General features: G+C 44.3%; 1 long non-coding RNA gene across 1 annotated transcript in view; it reads right to left on the reverse strand.

Moving 5' to 3' along the window:
* LOC309396831 overlaps positions 1–19,311 on the reverse strand; it is a 155,481-nt gene that overhangs the window by 76,033 nt on the left and 60,137 nt on the right. The window lies entirely within an intron of this gene.

Genomic DNA, 19,311 nt, shown 5'->3' on the forward strand with positions numbered 1-19,311 from the left:
AACCCTACACCACTTCAGACAATGGTTATCCAACATCTTCTTAAAAACTTCCAGTGTTGGAGCATTCACAACCTCTGGAGGCAAGCTGTTCCACTAGTAAATTGTTCTCACTATCAGGAAATTTCTCCTTAGTTCTAGGTTGCTTCTCTCCTTGATTAGTTTCCATTCATTGCCTTTTGTCCTACCCTCAGGTGCTTTGGAGAATAGCTTGACTCCCTCTTCTTTCTGGCAGTCCCTGAGATATTGGAACACTGCTATCATGTCTCCCCTAGTCCTTCTTTTCATTAAACTAGACATACCCAGTTCCAGCAACAATTTTTATGTTTTAGCCTCCAGTCCCCTAATCCCCTTGGTTGCTCTTCTCTGCGCTCTTTCCAGAGTCTCCACATCTTTTTTACATCGTGGCGACCAAAACTGAATGCAGCATACCAAGGCCTTATAAAGTGGTATTAACCCTTCACGTGGTCTTGATTGTATGTACTCTTAATATTTGGGGACTTAATGATAGCTTATATCAGGGTGTCAAACTCGATTTCATTGAGGACCGGATCAGGCTTGTGTTTGACCTCCAGGGGGGCTGGGAGGGAGTGGCCAGGGTGGGCATGGCCAGCTTCACAGCACTCATGTTGGAGCGCCTGTGGTGTCCCAAGCGCTCTGCCAGTGAAAATGGTATCTAGAGCTCAGTTTTCGGCTGCAACAGCCTCCTGCAACCCTCTGCCAGCAAAGATGGAGCTCGGAAAGGCCGCCTACAGCTCACCCAAGCTTCATTTTTGCTGGCAGAGGCACTGTGGGCAGCTCCCTCGCTGTTTCCAGGGTGGCCCCATGGGCCAGATCTAAGCACTCTGCGGGCCACATCTGATGGTCCCCTTGTTTCTTCTCCCAGGGCAGTGAGTCCTATCAGGTTCTGAGAGAAGGGAGAAGACCTCTGCCCTGACCACGAGTGGGGAAAGCCTTGTTGGTATTTTTCCTCTTCCCACTGATCCGAGAAGTAACTTTCTCCATGTCGTTCTGGTCACTAAGCTCAGAACAAGAGTTCCACGCAGTGATTGATCCTTTCTGCAACTTGGGAGGCCAGGGACTGTGCTGGTTTCCCATCCTCATTGTCTTCTTGTCCCTCCTACTCTCTCCTGCCAAGAGGCTATAAGCCCCCATCGGCTATCAAAGCCTAAATCTCACCTCTCGTCCAGGAGCCAGCTCAGTTCTGGGTTTTTCTCATGATCTTCTGTGCTCAAAGACCATGCAGGGGTGCTCAGTTATCTATTTCGTCTTCTCCATCCTGATCTCTGCAGGTAAGTCCTTTAGATTTTGATTAAGAATGCCACCAGGTGAGAAGCCAACTTCTCAAGCCTTCCTTCTTGGCATCCTTCAGTCTTGAAAGATTACGGTATCGTGCTCTGGAAAGAGGCCCTAAAGCAGCATCTGGTGTGGTTAAAAAGTCCAATTCGGGAATGGCAATCCCTTCCACACTGAGGGCAGATACAGTCTGTCCTCTGCCCAGCCCCCAGATTTCGCTGGTTCTAGGACTGCCTCTTTGCCTCAGCCTGCCGAACGGGTGTCTCTTCGGATTGGAGACGGCCATGCTGCGTCTTTAGCCTCCAAGCTAAACGATCAGAGGTCAAGGTTTTCCAGCTGTTAATGTCCATTCCCAAGGCCTTTAGATCCCACTTGCAGATATCCTTATATCGCAGCTGTGGTCTCCCTCTGGGGCGCTTTCCCTGCACCAATTCTCCGTGCAGGAGATCTCTCAGAATCCGACCATCAGCCATTCTCACAACTTCCCTAAGCCAGTGTAGACGTCACTGTTTCAATAGTGCATATATATGCTAGAGATTCCAGCACATTCCAAGACTGCCCTATTTGGAATTTTGTCATGCCAGGTGATGCCAAGAAAACATCGCAGACATATCTGGTTTTGCATAAACTAACTGCAGTCAGAATTGTATTTGCACAACAATGGAAAAACGATGAGATTCCGTCAGATGGGAAAGTAATTAAGAAAATATTACAATGCACAGTATAGTTGTTTTCTTACTGCTGTGTCTTGTCCCTAGGAAAGCCACTGCCCATTAAAAATAGGTCACCATTCTTGACTTTTTTGGACCATACCCTGGGATTGTTCCAGACTCCAATGGCGAGTAAACTCCAAATTGGTTGCAACTCCTAATATTTATCCACGGTCTTTTTCCCTTTCAGGGTTTTGTTTGAAGTGTGAACACTGCAGTAGCAACAGCGGTTCCTGTACTGGTGCACCACACATCTGCCGGCCGTTTGAAAACACCTGCCTGATTCTCACCACCGAGACAACCATTGGTGAATGAGCCTTCTGGCTTGCTCCTGGGCTGACCAGTTATTCACTCAGGGCTGGAAACTTGGAGGGAGGGCTCCGTTCGTTCCATGAGCAGGGCGGAGAGTGGAATAGGGCTTGTTTTGTTTGTCCCCTGAAATGATAGACCTGCCAAAATTAGCGTGGTGTAAGTTGAGAAAAGTGGCAGAAATGGAATTTAAATATATGTTTTTCTGGCACAATTTGGTTATTAGTATGTCTCTACTGATAGATGCTCCTGAGCATTGCAAGGAACCATCATCTGGCTTAGGAACAATTAACTCATTTATTCTGGGATGAAGCATCTATGGAGATTCTCAGTCATCCAGGTCCTTGTTGTCCCAAAGGTGCTTTTTTCAGGAGGCTATTTCTATTCTATTCTATTGTTCTATTCTGTTCTGTTCTGTTCTGTTCTGTTCTGCTCTGTTCTGCTCTGCTCTGCTCTGTTCTGTTCTACTCTAATCTACTCTACTCTATCTACTTCTACTTCTACTACTACTACTACTTCTACTTCTACTTCTACTTCTACTTCTACTTCTATTTCTATTTCTATTTCTATTTCTATTCTATCCTATCCTATTCTATCTATTCTACTACTCTTTTCTGTTTTGTTCTATTCTATTTCTGTTTCTATTTCGGTTCTGTTCTGTTCTATTCTCGCCCAGTTTCTAGCCCACTACACCCAAACTGACTCTGTATTATGGGCACATATACCACCAATGGCCGCCATTGTGTGCATGTCTATTACAGGGGTGTCAAACTCAACGCCCACGGGCCATATCCATCCCACAGGGTAGTTAAATCTGGCCCACAGGGCTGGCCTGGAAATATAAAAGGACTGGTCCATTTTTTGCCTCTATGGCCTCCAGCAGTACAGCCTGTTTTTGGCCTCCAGAAGCATTCTGCTAGCCAAAAACACCCCCCTCCCACACCTGGCCCTGAAATCGAGTTTGATACTCTTGGTATATTATGAAACACTGATTTAGCAACAGCAAAACAAGCGAGGTTGTTCCTTGCCACCCCATTTAATGTTGGAGCTAACTGAAGGTCACTCTGGTATTTCTTTTCCCCTTTCAATCCCTGAATGGGTTTTCCTTCCGCAGGAATTTGACTTTGCTAATCCCTGTTTTGACTGTCACTTTTTCCACTGCACAGGGAAGGATGTGTGGCTTGCCACGTACAAAGGCTGCAGCAAAAGCAAGTATTGCGTTCCATCGCCAATGAGCTTCACCCTCCCTTCGAGACGCAAGCGGAGTGCCGCAAAGTGTTGTCGCAAAGACCTTTGCAACAGTGGGACCGTGACATGTGAGCGCTAGCCTCCTAGTGGTCTATGAGCCGCGGTGGGGCAGTGGTGAGAGTGCAGTACTGCAGGCTACTTCTGCTGACTGCCGGCTGCCTGCACTTTGGCAGTTCGAATCTCACCAGGCTCAAGGTTGACTCAGCCTTCCGAGGGGGGTAAAATGAAGACCCAGATTGTTGGGGGCAAGAGGCTGAATCTGTAAATTGCTTAGAGAGGACTGTAAAGCACTGTAAAGCAGTATATAAGTTTTAGGGCTGTTGCTATTTCTCCCTTCCTTTCCTTGGCCCTGGTGGTGCAGTGGTTAGAATGCAATATGGCAGGCTGACTCTGCTCACTGCCAGCAGTTCGAGTCTCACCGGTTCAAGGTTGACTCAGCCTTCCATCCTTCCGAGGTGGGTAAAATGAGGACCCAGATTGTTGGAGGCAAGAGGCTGACTCTGTAAACCGCTTAGAGAGGGCTGTGAAGCACTGTGAAGTGGTATATAAGTCTAAGTGCTATTGCTATTACAGTAACAGAATTTTTCAAGACTGAAAATACTTCCCTGTTTCCCTGCTCTTCCTCCAGAGAACTCGGGAGAGTCAATTCTGAGACACTTTCTCTACTCCAGTTCATGCTTGAGACTCAGACGTCTCTTGTCAGACTTTTGTTTCAGCTGTGGTCCTTTCTTCTGCCTTTTAAAGTTATTCTCACAGCCCATACAGGATAGTTCTTGCTTAATGACTGCCCGGTTTTAGCGACGGCTTCAAATTATGTCTGCACTGAAAAGGTAACAGAATTCCCCCCTCCCAGCCATGTGATCAAAATGATTGTGGGTGATTCACTTAAGAACTGTGGAGGAATTGAGGTCGTATGCCTGTTGCGGTCATATGTTGTCTTGCTTAACAACCATGTCCCAAGTGATAATCCTATAGCAAACAAAACTCTGAGGCCAGTAAATTCCCCAAAGAATAGTTTTATTGGATATATCATATTGGCAGGGTTCTGGTGAAAACCGACTCTGAAATTTCCCACGGTTTTCACCTAATTAAAAGTTTTTTCCCTTCCCCAAACAATCAGTCACATGGTCCAATCAGGTTGCCGTCTGGTTGCCTGGTAACATCACTCCTCCTCTCTCCAACCAGATGTGAGAATGTCCTTGGTTCCCAGGAGAAAGTATTTTGTTTTGGCTACAAAACCCCAGCTATCTATTCCCCTCTCCCTATCCCTCACCTCCAGCGTGGCAACACTGAAGCTTCAAAATGGCTTTGGCCAGGTCAGCTTCAGGGTTGGCACCACGTTTACCTAATGACAAAGTTTCCAATCCCAATGGTGGTCATTAAGCGAGGACTACCTGTATCGAATGTGACTTCTGAAAACTATGAGACAAACTCTAGTAAATCTTCTGGAGATAGAATTGGAGCACTAACTCTTAGCTTTCATCTAGAATTCCAAGAAGGCAGAGCAAAGATCTAAGATGGGGAAATTCCTTGGGACTGAGAAGATAGGATGGCGATATGATCATTTCTGCTTCTTTCTGCCCATTTCCCAAGTGCCCAAACTCGGGATCCGCCCAAATGGAATGAAATGTCCTGGATGCATCTCACAGGATCCAACTTGCAAGCCCACTGAGCTGATCCATTGCAACGGCTGGGAAGAGTATTGTGTCTATTACGACGTGACGGTGGAACAAGGTAAGATCTGAGGAATAGCATTCTCACCTGCGGTGGTGATGAGAAAGAAGAAAGTGTTTTGACTGGGATGAGCCTGATGATGTCAGGTATTTCCACCAGCGATAGCTGGTTCTATCCGGTTTGGCCGAACCGGTAGCAATGGCGGCTGTAGGCTCTACCCACCTGCCTGGACGACATCACGTCCTGTTTTTGATGCTGTGTCCATGCTCACATTTGCGAACCCGTAGTGAAGGTAAGTTGATTTCACCCCTGATTTCCACTATTTAATGGCAAAAACCATTTGGTTATTGTGGTTAAGTAGGTGGAAGAAGGGGTGTGTGTTTGGACATGTTTGCTGTCTTTGCATCATTTGTGATACATCGTTTGATGTACGAAGCTTCTTTTGTGACCTCTGAGCTGCCTCTGATAACAATGGCAATGGCAAGGTTGATGACCCACCATGGCACAGAAATAACAGAGATAGCTGGCAGTTCAACCACCCCTTCATTGCTCCAAATTTCCCCAAACGTTGCCACGTTTCTGGCAAGTCCCAGAGCAAAATGATGACACACCCACACAAACACCCACAAACACACACCCACACCCTAAGCAGCCTCTGGCTGCAAATCATCCATCCCAACACTGTGAGAACTACAGTTGCAAAGCAAGAAATCTAGCGGGACAAGTTGAAGAGTCGCGTAATCAAAGGAGCAAGTCAAGTATCCAGAAATCCAGAAAGAATGCAAATGACAAATGCCCCTCCCCACAATGTCTCCTTAAAACTCAGTCCCCAGGTGTGCCTTGTGAAGAGGGGCAGGGCACTCTCCTCCCAAGTAGCTAGGTCAGTCTGTGCTGTTCTAGCCTTCTCTCCAATCTCTGTGCTCGAGGATCAGGAGTGGGTGGTCCCTGCTCATTGCCTGAGCTTTGTCTTTCGTGGTCTCTGCTTAGCCTCTCTTGGTCATCCTGCCCTTGTTCCTCCCTGCCTACAAGTTGTCTCAATCCTGAAAGGCCCTGGCCTGACGGGCCCTGCTCCTCCCCATTCTCCTCCAAAGCCAACGAAGCCGCTCCCTCGATCTCCCTCGGCTCCAGTTCCCGCTCGCTCGTCTTCCCCCACAGATTCAGGCTCTGATGGGGACAGGACACAGAGTTTCTAGACACTCTGACACACGAAATGCACAAAGACGGTAGTCTACTGCAAAAAACAACAACACCCAATCGCACCGTTATTTATTTATTTGTATCTCATCTTTATTCTTTTCACAAATAATGCAAAGACAGCAAACGTGTCCAAACACACACCCCTTCTTCCACAACAACCAAAACAACCCTGTGAGACAAGTTGGACCAAGGCGGTGACTGGCCCAAGGTCACCCAGTTAAATTTTATGGCTAAGGTGGGGCTAGAACTCAGTCCGTTGCTTTAATCCCTTTATGGAGACTGGCTCTCTTGCCATTTTGACCTATGAAATGCACAAACACCAGAGACAAGCCTAAAAACAGGCTGAAAACAGTGTGAATCCATTTTTATTGTGCTTTTTTTGGCCATTCAATAAATACAATCAATCTGATAACTTGAACATTGTTTTCAAAATAAAATTAGCTTGGCCAGTGCAGTTATGCTGGGAATGACTGGGCTCCTGCCCTTACTAGCAATAGTTTCATGAGATTGCAGTCATTTTAATTAAGTCCAGGCTCATCTCTGCAGAACAGTAGATTACAATTACATCCATTTTACCTCCTTCTTTCCTCCCTCCTCTCACCCTTCCTCCCTCCCTTCCTTTTCTTTTCTTTCCTTCCTTCCTGCCTACCCTCTCTGACTCTCCCTCCCTATATTCTTCCTTCCTTCCTTCCTTCCTTCCTTCCTTTTCCTTTCCTTCCTTCCTGCCTACCCTCTCTGACTCTCCCTTCCTATATTCTTCCTTCCTTCCTTCCCATCCCTTCCTTCCTTCCTTCCCTTTCCTTCTTTCCTTCCTTCCTTCCTTCCTTCCTTCCTTCCTTCCTTCCTTCCTTCCTTCCTTCCTTCCCTTCCTTCCTGTCTACCTTCTCTGACCCTCCCTCCCTCTTTCCTATATTCCTCCTCCCTCCCTCCTTCCCTTCCTTCCTTCCTTCGTTCCTTCCTTCCTTCCCTTCCTTCCTGCCTACCCTCTCTGACTCTCCCTCCCTCCTTCCTATATTCTTCCTTCCTTCCTTCTCTTCCTTCCTGCCTACCTTCTCTGACCCTCCCTCCTTCCCTTCTCCGACCCTTCCTCCCTTCCTTCCCTGAACCTCCTCCCTCCCTCCCTCCCTCCCTCCCTCCCTCCCTCCCTTCCTTCCGTCTTACCCACCCACCCACCCACCCATCCAATGTATGGGACTGCTCATCTCACAGCAATGAATGTAAAAGTTCTTCCCGCAAATGTCACATGTAGTAAATATGTCAATGTCTTTCTCACCTCCTGATAAGAAGGTCACGTGCAGAGGAAGGAACATGTTCCAGTTTCAATAGGACATTTGTTTCAAGAGTACAAAGTACTCCCCCTCCAAATCCTCCTGAATGCTAGCAAATAACAATAAACTGCTTGAAAACCTTGAAAACCCATGACTCTGATCCCACACTATCCCTTGCTTGATACACAATGGACTTTGTTATTATCTTTCTCAATTCCTGCAGAAGGAAGATTCTACAGTCATGCCGAACGGGGCTGTGGAACTAAGAATGCTTGTCTGAATGAGCCACGCATTTACGGGGTGCCCGGAATGTACAAGGAGATTATTAAGAAATCCGAATGCACCTCTGCTCCCAAAATCATCGGCAAATAGCCCTGGTTTTAAGAAAACACCGAGCAAGGAAGAAGATGCGATGAAGCATTTGAGTCGGCGGGTTTTCTATAAAAGGGGATAAAATCCTTCTATCGAGCGCAGAAAATCACATTTAATAAAATAACTTTTCAAAATGCAAACGTCTTGCTGGCTGCATGTTAAATTGTGCCCATTTCTCTGCTAATAATTGATCCATATTTATCAGGATTCACTGTGAAATGTACTTTCGGGCAAGGAAAATATTTTTATCTTTCAGTAATATCTTAAAACGTGCATGTTTTCATTTTCCTGATGAAGAAAGAAAATAAATTGGCTTGAACTTGAATTGGCTTGACACGGTGGCTCAGTGGCTAAGACCCTGAGCTTGTTGATCAGAAAGATCAGCAGTTTGGCGGTTCAAATCCCTAGTGCTGCATAATGGAGTGAGCTCCCGTTACTTGTCCCAGCTTCTGCCAACCTAGCAGTTTGAAAGCATGTCAAAAATGTAGGTAGAAAAAATAGGGACCACCTTTGGTGGGAAGGTAACAGCGTTCCATGCGCCTTCGGCGTTTAATCATGCCGGCCACATGACCAAGGAGACATCTTTCAACAGCGCTGGTTCTTCGGCTTTGAAATGGAGATGAGCACCGCCCCCTAGAGTCGGGAACGACTAGCACGTATGTGCGAGGGAAACCTTTGCCTCTACCTTATACTTTAGGCATTACATCCACACAATACCTGGAATGCAATTTCTGAATTGACTTTTTTTCTGGGGCTGCACAAATCAGTGGATATTAAAGTTACTTTGCAGCTAATGTTTACACACCTTAAATTAGTAATTTTTTTGAAAAAAAAGAAAGGGGGAAAAATCGGAGTTGAAAACTCCTTGTGCAAATGCAGCCATCTGGTTTTATACTCAACCATCCCGATGACTAGTGAAAGCAGACATTCTCATACCAGAAGCTGACATCTGCTAGATAGATTCCAATGTTGGCATACAGTAATGAAAGATAAACATGAAATATTGCCCACAAGGTACAAATAGAAAATTTTACGATATTTATTAATGTGTGCACACATAGGAGATTTATGTAAGCATAATGAAAGTCAATGCAAGTAAGAAATTAATTTTAAAAACCATTTAACAGATTAACAGAAGAGTTGGAAGGGACCTCGGAGGTCTTCTAGTCTAATCCCCTGCTCAAGCAGGAAACCCTATGCCATTTCAGACAAATGGTTGTCCAATCTCTTCTTAAAAACCTCCTGTGTTTTAGCACTCACAACTTCTGGAGGCAAGTTGTTCCACTGATTAAGTGTTCTATCTGTCTCGAAATTTCTCCTTAGTTCTTAAATAGATGGGTGTCTTTTTTTGCTGATGTCCACTATGTATTGGGCTGGGGTAATTTTACTAAGTAAAGATAAAGGTTCCCCTCGCACATATGTGCTAGTTGTTCCTGACTCTAGGGGGCAGTGCTCATCTCTGTTTTAAAGCTGAAGAGCCCGCGCTCTCCGAAGAAGTCTCCTTGGTCATGTGACCAGCATGACTAAACTCTGAAAGCGCACGGAACGCTGTTCCCTTCCCACCAAAGATGGTCCCTATTTTTCTACTTGCATTTTACATGCTTTCGAACTGCTAGGTTGGCAGAAGCTGGGACAAGTAATGGGAGCTCACTCAGTTACACGGCGCTACGGATTTGAACTGCCAGCCTTTCGATCGACAAGCTCGGCATCTTAGCCATTGAGCCACCGCGCCCCTAATTTTACTAACAACATTTAAATTGCTCCGTGAGTCGAGCGTTCCAACTGTCATCTCCGCTGATATCCTATTTATGAAAATTCCAGATTCTATTTGTCAGTTTGATGAATCCTTTTCCTCCATAAATTTTATTCACATAGCACCTCCCCAAACTTAAGTGTCATTCGAAGCTGAGGTAAATAAACACTTAGGTATATTGGAAGCCAGAGAAGGGATAACAAATAACTTGTTTGGAATATTTAGCTGATTTTAAACCAAGAGTTTTACCCCATCCTTTCAGCTTCAACCCCAAATAATACACAGGCAAACAATCGATGCAAACTCAAGGTAAACTCCAAACTCGATTGCAGAAAATACGACTTCAGAAACAGAGTGGTCAATGCCTGGAATGCTCTACCTGACTCCGTTGTTACGTCCTCAAACCCCCTCAGCTTCAACCTCAAACTGTCCACCGTGGACCTCACCCCATTCCTAAGAGGTCTGTAAAGGTGTTTCCTTCAGGGCCTTGTGAAAGGAGTGTGTAGAAATATCTGGCCACTTATCAACTGATGAGAATAAAATAAAATTTAAAAAATAACTTGAGAAAAGAAGAGGGATCTATCCAGGGATCTCAGCTCAACTAGTTCAGACTAGCAAAGCCTTTGGTCCTTGCAACCAGTGGTGGGTTACGAGCGATACGTCCTGGTACGGGTATACCGGTGCCTGCCTGGAGCATCAGATACCGTTCTGGATGGCCCACCTGCCTGCCCGCGCTCCTTTCTATTATTTGAGGTTTTTGGGGCTTCCACGCACGAGCACGGAACGTACGGGGCCTGCACGACACTCCGCCAAGTAGCTGGAGCATTGCGGGCAGTAAATACGCATGTGCGCACTGCGAGTGTCTGCGCACTCATGTGGTGGATGCCCGGCTCTGCTGTACTGTACTGGTTGTACCAGGATCCGGAATCCACCACTGCTTGCAACCATTTGTTCAGCAACAATTTGACATTACAATGGCCCTGAAAAGAGTGACTTATGACCAATCCTCGCATTTATAACCGTTGCAGCGTCCTCACAGTCACATGAACCACTCGGCCACCGGGATGTATCTATGATGGTTGCAGTATCCAGTGGTGCAATTCAGCCGGTTCTATCTGGTTCGGGTGAACAGGTAGCGGCGGCAGGGAGAAGCTCTGCCCACCCACCCAGACATCATCACTTCCTGTTTTTGACGCTCTGCGCATGTGTGGAAGGTCGTACACATGTCCAGAGGTGGTACGTGTGAGTGAAGTTCAGGTGTGCGTGAGCACACTGCAGTGGTAGGATTCAAATAATTAAACAACCAGTTCTCTCCCGTAATGACCAGCTGGGTAGGTGGGGCTCTATGGTCATGTGACTGGGTGGGGTGGCCAACTCAACATCACTCACGTCAATGGGCGATTTGTCTTAGCTGTGACAATGTAATAAGGGAGAGGCAGTTTCTGTAAGCAGGGTAAAATAAAGATTAGGCTAGAAACAACCCCAGAATGTTTCCTTCCTGCCTTCCTTAAAGGATTAGCCCTTTAAAGTGGAAAGAAACAAAAGGAGATTTCTTCCAACAACCGGTTCTCTGAACTGCTTAGAAAGTTAACAACTGGTCCTCCCAAATGGGTGCGAACTGGCTGAATCCCACCACTGGTGCGCTCACATTTGTGAACCAGTAGCAAAGATAAGTGAATTTCACCCACCTCCAGGGTCGCCATTTGCAACCTTCCTGCCTCGACTGTCAACAGTTCATTGAGTGACTTGTTCGAAGTTAGTGAGAACAGTGAGAAAAGTGACTCACGCAGCGTCCCCATGGTCATGTGATCAGATTTGTACACTTGGCCACTGGCTCATATTTATGATGGTTGCAGACTCCCAGGCTCACGCATCCTCTTTTGCGTCCTTCCGACCAGCAAAGTCAATGGGGAAGCCAGATTCACTTAACAACCGTGTTGCTAAATAAACAACCGCAATGATTCACTTAACAACTGGGGCCAGAAGGGCCCGTCAAATGGGGCAAATTTCACTGAACAACAGAAACGTTGGGCTCAATTGTGGTCGTAAGTCGAGGACTAGCTGTATTATTGCATTATTTTCCTTCTTTAGTTATATTTTAATTTTTCTTTTAGTTTAGAGTGTGGTGGTTTTTTTTGTAGAATTAAAGATTGTTTAGTTACGAGAAATAAAAGTAATGAATAAAAGAAAATTTTTAAAAAGGGAAAGGAAAGGGCTTGGCAGTCCAAAGGGCACCGATACCTGGAAAGACTTTTATGGAATCCAAAGATCATTTGAATCTCCTGAGTAAATGATTACTCCTGCCAGTCGTGATAACCTGCAACCACTCCTTGGTTTAAAATGCAAAAATTATACCTATATCTTGCAGTGACAGTCAGTGACAGGTTCTCTGGACTTTGATTTGCAATTACTTCCTCATTCTGTTCCCCACCCCTAATTTAATAGTACCAATACTCATTTGGACTTATGTTTGGGCTAATGCCCCTTCCTTCCTTCCTTCCTTCCTTCCTTCCTTCCTTCCTTCCTTCCTTCCTTCCTTCCTTCCCTCCCTCCCTCCCTCCCTCCCTCCCTCCCTCCCTCCTTCCTTCCTCCCTCCCTCCCTCCTTCCTTTCTTCCTTCTCCCTCCCACTCTCTCTCCCTCCCTCTCTCCATCCAGCCATCCACCCATGCAGCCACCCACCTTTCCTCCCTCCCTGACCCTCCCTCCCTCCTTCCTTCCTTCCTACCTTCCTTCCTACCTTCCTTCCTTCTCCCTCCTTCTTTCCCTCTAGCCATCCAGCAACCCAGCCAGCCACCTTTCCTCCCTCCCTCCTCTTTCTTTCTTTCTTTCTTTCTTTCTTTCTTTCTTTCTTTCTTTCTTTCTTTCTTTCTTTCTTCCTTCCTTCCTTCCTTCCTTCCTTCCTTCCTTCCTTCCTTCTTTCCCTCCCTCCCTCCCTCCCTCCTTCCCTTCCTTCTTTCCTTTCTTTCTCTTTCTCCAAGCTTGGAAACTTGTCGATGTTATGAACATATCCCCAAAGTTCTTTCACAACAATGTTATGTGTGATGGTTTTGGTTTTTTTTTAAAGTTGTTTTATTAATGAAGCCTACCTTGAAATGGCACCAATTATGGTCATTTTTTCCAAGCAATTAGGGAGCTTCAGCGTCTGCTCAGTGGATTTAGGTTAGGCAGATTATCCAAACGCGTGCACAGTTGCCTGTATATAGATCTGTGCATGCACAGAACATTAAAAATGTAAAAAAAAAAACCATGCCATGGCGACCGGGGAACCGGTTCGGGGCATGGAAAGCCTGCCATCCCTACCGGTTCAGCGACCCAGTCACAATTTTCACTAGCAACCCACCTCTGGTGGTACAAAAGAACATGATAGAAGCTGAATTATTGTGGGCACACTCTCCTTTGAAGAATGCTAAAGCCTAAACTATTGCCGTATCAAATCCACTGGGTAAAATCCCTTGAGATGGCACCTCTAGGACAATTAAATATTTCTTTGAAGACCTGTTGCTCTGAATAACAGGAATGAAAGTCTCCACTCAAACAAATTATCCATAGCTTAACACTTCTGGTGTGGTGTTTGACTGTGCCATCTATACACCATGTCTTTCTTAGGGTGGTATTAGTCTACTAATGGTTGGATGACTAGAAGATAGGACCTTCTCCACTTGCAAGGACAAACAGGCCCTCGAGTTTTCCTCCCCCCCCTCTCCTGTGGCCTTCTGTTCATCTTCTGGCCATGAGTAGGAAGCCTCCTTAGATATTCCACAGTTAAAATAATCTTTTACTCCTTATTCCAATACCACCCAAGATCAGCTTCAAGGTGGTCAGAACCTTTACCTGCTGGACCTTGGAGGGAAATCAAAGGACTGATAATAGGTGGGGACTGAAGAAATTAGAGACAGGATAGAGACAGGCAAAAGGATAGCAAAGTTTCATTCAGGATGCTTTTCTGTTGACATAAGTTTGGGGTGGAAGTACTATTATTACTCAGTGGTTGAGAAATGCTCTTGGTGACTAATAGAGAAATGGATGGAGATAGTCCAAAGGCTATCTCAAATTTAGGGGTAGCCAATGGATCCAAAAATTATAAACTCAAATGCTAAGCCTTAACGATATCCCCGTTTCTTGAGTTATGCCCTACAACCAGCTGTTGCTGGATCAATTCAGGCAGTTGATTTTAGCTGAGAGAAGTTGATGTTAGATTCGCTGGCGAGAAGTAATACAAATATTTACAAGTGTGAGCCAGCCATAATTTAGGGCCAGGGAGTCCAACCTGGATAACTTTAAGGCATGTGGACTTCAACTCTCAGCTATCTGTCTGGGGAATATTGGGAGTTGAGTCCACGAGTCTTAAAGTAGTTGAGGTTGGACATCCCTAGTCTAGGGCAATACTGGCAATGTTCAGATGGGTATACATCAATAACCAGAATTCCCCAGCCAGCAGGGGAAGTGAATTCCATTCTGAATAGAATAGAATAACAGAGTTGGAAGGGACCTTGGTGGTCTTCTAGTCCAAGTCCCTGCTTAAGCAGGAAACCCTATGCCATTTCAGACAAAAGGTTATCCAACACCTTCTTAAAAACATCCAGTGTTGGAGCATTCACAACCTCTGGAGGCAAGTTGTTCCACTGATTCATTGTTCTCACTGTCAGGAAATTTCTCCTTAGTTCCAAGTTGCTTCTCTCCTTGATCAGTTTCCATTCGTTGCTTCTTGTTCTACCCTCTGGTGCTTTGGAGAATAGCTTGACTCCCTCTTCTTTGTGGCTGCCCCTGAGATACCGAAACACTGCTATGAAACCATTGGTGGACCTTATTTTCATTAAACTAGGCCTACCCAATTCCTGCAACCGTTCTTCATATATTTAAATCTCCAGCCCCTAATCATCTTTGTTGCTCTTATCTACACTCTTTCCAGAGTCTCAACATCTTTCATTGAGATACCATTTTGGTCTATCCCTATCCCTAACCCTTCCCTCCCTGAGAAAGGAATGTTATTATGACTTATATATCTCCCCTGCTTCATACAATTCCCCCCTCCCAGTTTCCCACAGCACTAAATATGGCAGGTCTAAAGATCCAATGCAAAGATGGCTTCCAGGCCTGACACTCTTCCTTTCTCATTATTTTCGCTTAATGATAAGGTAGTAGAAAATTTAAACACCAGAGTTGCTGGAATAAATTATCGTTCCTGATTGAATCACCTCTGGCTCATAATCTTAGGAAGGGGTGCATACACACACACACACAACCAGCTACCTTGGGTTTTTCAACCACTCCCTGAACAGGGCAATATTGTAATAGGTCCACCCATGTGGCCCTATTCCAGAGTTGCACAATGAGGTATTAATAAATTATCACCGTTATGACATCCTTGAACAAAGTAAATGCTATTAAGAGTTAAATTATATTCTGAACCCTGTTGTCCTTTATTGCCAAGAGGCATAGGTCTCATATAAATACCTCACCTGAGAGCTCCATCTCAGAGAACCCAGACCGACCTGAACGGCATCACGATGGCTTCCTTTGTGTTCTTCACCATCACCATCTTCCTCCTTTCTCTGGCAAGCTCTGCAAACTCAGCAAGTATGTTGGGGTTCTTTGAATTAATTTTCACTTCTTCTGATGCAGTGGGAGCTGTTTTCTACCGAACAACCAACGTTTTGAGTTAGGCAGTTCTTTCTTCTTCTTCTCAGATTGTATCAACCGAATAGGCTCTGCAAGGCAACCCGCTAAGGTGACCAACTTCAGGTGGCCTTCAGGTGGAAGGATGGGGGAAGCAAGGAAGGTGGAATGGGATTCCCTGATCCAAGAGGGTTGGTTGGAAGTTCAGGGAGCAAAGTATCCGGGGACCAATATTGGAGCATATACTGAAATGTGGATTGGAGTTAGACCTCTGAACTGTACAGAGCACAGTGTTGGCCATTGGAGCATTTCATAAAATCAGTCATTCAGGTTTGTTTAGGCAGCAATGGAAAGGTACCAGAATAATAAAAATGAATACTCAGAAGAAAAGATACTACAAGCATAAAGACGGGAAAAGGAAAAAGAAGAAGTTAGGAGAAAGGGGAGCAGAGGAAAAATGATTAAAAGTGGAATTCGTGAGAGTCCAAGAGAAAATGGATAAAAGAGAAAGAAGGGGAAAAAGAGTTGTATTAGTAGATTAAAGGGAATAGTAGTATGATTGGTATTGTTATGCAGCTAATTAAGAAATAAAGTACAGTACATTGTTAATTGTAGAAAAAAAAGGAAAGAAATGCTCTCTACGTCAACTAGAGGATATATACTGTTTATAGTAAAATAGACCAAGAAGAGAAATATGAAGCGATGATTTGGTGCAATTTTTGAAGGGGCAATTGAAGATATTCTTTATGTACCAAGAAAAAAAATGGAATATAAAAAATGGAAAATAATGGAAGAAAATAATTTGTCTGAAAGTGAAAATCAAGTTATGATGTAAAATGGATTAGGTAAATGAGACGACGTAAAAGGGAAGATACGGTCAACACATTGTTTCTACCATATGTGTAAAGTTGTATTAAAAATAAAACAAACTTTGAAAACGGATTGGCTTAGGCAGAAACTTTTCCCGTGGAAGAGAACACGAATCAATGGAATTCGAGCTAAAAGTCGAACGCAGTCAGAATCTAGGCAGATAGTTACAGTCATTTCTTGCGGTCGTTATCTTACTGCTACTTCGGGGTTAGCATATGATTTGACTCGGCTTGTTTTTAAGAAAGTTATATGCAATTCAGCCAGGTGTGTTTATCTGTGGGCACCTTTCTGCACCCCCCTGGTGTAATCTCTCGGTATTTCTCTCTGTGTGTATGCGTGTGTCACTAAAAAGCAAAAGTCTTTTGTAAGTTTTTGATTTTTGGGGGATGTTTCTCATTCCACCCCAAACATGGCTTTCTTTCACTCTGTGGTCAGAGATTCATCCTAAGCCATTTAGGGTATTTCTTTCCAGCCTTCTGCTAGGATGGGAATAATAAAATTGGAAGAGGGTTAGCGTCCACTTCAGTATTAAAGTATTTTTATCTTGCAACTGAAATCTGAAGGAGTCTGAAACAAATGTATTTCCTTTTTTTAAAAAAAATCCTTACCGCTCTCTCTAGACTGTTATGCGTGTTTCAGTGATGGAAGACCTAACTGCAATGGCTTGCCAAGAAACTGTACAAATGAAGAAAAGTGCTTAGCTGTTGTCTCTGCGGCCAATTTGTCGCTAAGTAAGTGTATTAATTTTTGTGTTCATCTTTTTTATTATGTTGATTTGAATCATATGGACATATCTATCTCCCTGATATTTTGGTTTCATATAAAGCAGTGTTTCTCAAATGTGATGATTTTCAGTCACGTGGACTTCAGCTAAGAGAATTTTGAGAAATATTGGTCTAAAGCAGAGATCTTCAAACTTCACAAGCTATGCTGGCTGAAGAATTCTGGGAGTTGAAGTCCACAAGTCTTAAAATTGCCAAATTTGAAGACCTCTAATTTAAAAGTATATCTATGCATGTATAGGTACTTGTGTGTGTTTGAGTGTATAAAATCCCCCTTTTCCACCCTTATGATGGTCAATGCCTTCCTCAATCTCAGGTCCTCTATCATGGGCCTTCAACACAAGATTGGAAAGATGTGATAACTATATTTGGGTGTCTGAAGGTGTTCTCAGATATCTGGAGAACTGTCTTGTAGAAGATGAAGCAAAATTTTTAGAGTTATACCAAGACAGGATGGAAAGTAATAGATTCAAATTAGCAGAAACACAATTTAATGGACACCAGGTAATCTTTCCTTATGGTAGGAACTATTCAAGAATGGAAAAAAATTGTCTTGGTAGGTGGTGGTGGTGGTGGACATTTTGGTTTCATATAATGAAATGTTTCTCAAACTTGCCAATTTTCAAACAGGTAGACAACAACTCCAATAATTTTTGAGAAAAACTGATAGAAGTTCCTCTATCAGGGGCCTTGAGGACAAGATGAGGGAGGTGGGATAACTGTTCTCAGATATCTGAAAAAGTGTCTTGTAGAAGATGAGGCAGAAATTTTAGAGTGGTTCCAAAAGACAGGATGAGAAATCATGGGTTTAAATTAGCCAGGAAATTGATATTTGGTGGATACCAGGAAAGCTTTTCTTATGGTAGAAACTGTTGTGGGGAAAAAGAAACTGTTGTGGGGAAAAAGTTAGCAAAAGGGGGCAATATGCCGACTCTGTAAAACCGCTTAGAGAGAGCTGTAAAAGCACTGTGAAGTGGTATATAGGTCTAAGTCCTATTGCTATTGCTAGTTATCCATGTTGAAGGGTTCGCACACAGGCAGAATCCCGAAGAAAACCAAACAAAAGAAAAACTAACAGAATTATCATTTTCAGGGGTCCGTGTCCACTGGGGGAGTGAGCAGTGAGGGTGTTGGGTATCTGTCACAAGACCAGAAAGCAGTGCTGGGTTCCTACAGGTTCGGACCGCTTCTCCCAAACCGGCAGTGCTGCCTTCAAACAGAGAGCGACCTGGTTTCTGTTCCTTTGAAAGTGGGCCGGCCCACCTGCCCCTGGGTTACACTTACTTTTATTTCTGCTTCTGAAGCCCAGCTGAACCAGGGCCACAGATTGAAGGGCTGCTCCTCAGCTGTTTTCCTTTTTTTCTGAGTAATTTTCATTCAATAACAAAAACGCCGCTAGGAACCTAACCACTGCCACAAAAGAACCCAAAACTGAACTGAAGCCACAGAGTATTACATTTGGCCGATTCCACTGATAGTGTTGGTTGGAAAACAGAGCGATGTGATGTTCAATTAATGATATTCTTTAATTACTACATTTTCTCAACAGCGAATCGTTTTACCACATCCTTTGCCAGAAGCTGTGTAACTCCTGTAAATGATTTCAGGGGCTCCTTCCATTTCAATTTTGGAGACAGCCGTATTTTGGAGTTTAATTCAGAGTTTTGCAATGGAACATACCCAGAGTGCCAGCCTGGCTTTGAAGGTATGTAAACAGCTTTGGAATCTTATTCTGCTTCTGGCACTTTTCCTATTGGGATGATTGACATAAGAAATCTTCGTATGGGAAAATTCCAATGACATCTTTCTAGTCTTTAACACTTATATCAAGAACATCTCAAAAGGCTACTCCTAGTTGTGAAAGGAGAGATAACTGGATAGTGTTCGAAAAATTTGAAAGAGAATGCCCAAATATTTGACCAAATTATCTTTTAAGGTTGTTTGAAGGAGAGAAAGAAATGGCTTGGTCATCTGTAACAGATGTTTATCAATCAGTACAATTTTGAAAAAAAGAGAGGTTTTTAAACCTGGAGGGATGTGGTGGCTCAGTGGCTAAGATGCTGAGCTTGTCGATCAGAAAGGTCGGAAGTTTAGCGGTTCGAATCCCTAGTGCCGCATAACGGAGTGACCTCCAGTTACTTGTCCCAGCTTCTGCCAACCTAGCAGTTCGAAAGCATGTAAAAATGCAAGTAGAAAAATAGGAACCACCTTTGGTGGG

This window comes from Natrix helvetica (genome assembly GCF_964273705.1).
Source record: "Natrix helvetica genome assembly, chromosome: 9".
In the NCBI taxonomy this organism is placed as follows: Eukaryota; Metazoa; Chordata; class Lepidosauria; order Squamata; family Natricidae; genus Natrix; species Natrix helvetica.